The following is a 1,822-nucleotide window of genomic DNA, read 5'->3' on the forward strand; positions in this document are numbered from 1 at the left end:
CTCTTCGCGCATGCTGAGGTTCTTCATGAATTGCAGAGTGGTGTGGGTGCAGTGCTGCTGATGTGTGAGATGGGAGTGGTGAGTGTGGGTCTGTGGTGCTGTGTGAGATGGGAGTGGTGAGTGTGAGTCTGTGGTGCTGTGTGAGATGAGAGTGGTGAGTGTGAGTCTGTGGTGCTGCGTGAGATGGGAGTGGTGAGTGTGGTGCTGTGTGAGATGGGAGTGGTGAGTCTGTGGTGCTGTGTGAGATGAGAGTGGTGAGTGTGAGTCTGTGGTGCTGCGTGAGATGGGGGTGGTGAGTGTGGGTCTGTGGTGCTGTGTGAGATGGGAGTGGTGAGTGTGGGTCTGTGATGCTGTGTGAGAAGGGGGTGGTGAGTCTGTGGTACTGTGTGAGATGGGGTGGTGAGTGTGGGTCTGTGGTGCTGTGTGAGATGGGAGTGGTGAGGGTGAGTCTGTGGTGCTGTGTGAGATGGGGGTGGTGAGTGTGGGTCGGTGGTGCTGTGTGAGATGGGAGTGGTGAGTGTGAGTCTGTGGGGCGGTGTAAGATGGGGGTGGTGAGTGTGGGTCGGTGGTGCTGTGTGAGATGGGAGTGGTGAGTGTAAGTCTGTGGTGCTGTGTGAGATGGGAGTGGTGTGTGTGAGTCTGTGGTGCTGTGTGAGATGGGAGTGGTGAGTGTGAGTCTGTGGTGCTGTGTGAGATGGGAGTGGTGAGTGTGAGTCTGTGGTGTTGTGTGAGATGAGAGTGGTGAGTGTGAGTCTGTGGTGCTGTGTGAGATGAGAGTGGTGAGTGTGAGTCTGTGGTGCTGTGTGAGATGAGAGTGGTGAGTGTGGGTCTGTGGTGCTGTGTGAGATGGGAGTGGTGAGTGTGAGTCTGTGGTGCTGTGTGAGATGGGAGTGGTGAGTGTGAGTCTGTGGTGTTGTGTGAGATGAGAGTGGTGAGTGTGAGTCTGTGGTGCTGTGTGAGATGGGAGTGGTGAGTGTGAGTCTGGTGCTGTGTGAGATGAGAGTGGTGAGTGTGGGTCTGTGGTGCTGTGTGAGATGGGAGTGGTGAGTGTGAGTCTGTGGTGCTGTGTGAGATGAGAGTGGTGAGTGTGAGTCTGTGGTGCTGTGTGAGATGGGAGTGGTGAGTGTGAGTCTGTGGTGCTGTGTGAGATGGGAGTGGTGAGTGTGAGTCTGTGGTGTTGTGTGAGATGAGAGTGGTGAGTGTGAGTCTGTGGTGCTGTGTGAGATGGGAGTGGTGAGTGTGAGTCTGTGGTGCTGTGTGAGATGAGAGTGGTGAGTGTGGGTCTGTGGTGCTGTGTGAGATGGGAGTGGTGAGTGTGGGTCTGTGGTGCTGTGTGAGATGAGAGTGGTGAGTGTGAGTCTGTGGTGCTGTGTGAGATGGGAGTGGTCAGTGTGGGTCTGTGGTTCTTTGTGAGATGGGAGTGGAGAGTGTGGGTCTGTGGTGCTGTGTGAGATGAGAGTGGTGAGTGTGAGTCTGTGGTGCTGTGTGAGATCAAAGTGGTGAGTGTGGTTCTGTGGTGCTGTGTGAGATGGGAGTGGTGAGTGTGGGTCTGTGGTGCTGTGTGAGATGGGAGTGGTGAGTGTGAGTGTGGTGCTGTGTGAGATGGGAGTGGTGAGTGTGAGTGTGGTGCTGTGTGAGATGGGAGTGGTGAGTGTGGGTCTGTGGTGCTGTGTGAGATGGGAGTGGTGAGTGTGAATGTGGTGCTGTGTGAGATGGGAGTGGTGAGTGTGAGTCTGTGGTGCTGTTTGAGATGGGGGTGGTGAGTGTGAGTTTGTGGTGCTGTGTGAGATGGGAGTGGTGAGTGTGAGTCTGTGGTGCTGTG

Source organism: Lethenteron reissneri, chromosome 39, assembly GCF_015708825.2.
Source record: "Lethenteron reissneri isolate LAM-NWPU_2019-01 chromosome 39, ASM1570882v1, whole genome shotgun sequence".
Taxonomy (NCBI): Eukaryota; Metazoa; Chordata; class Hyperoartia; order Petromyzontiformes; family Petromyzontidae; genus Lethenteron; species Lethenteron reissneri.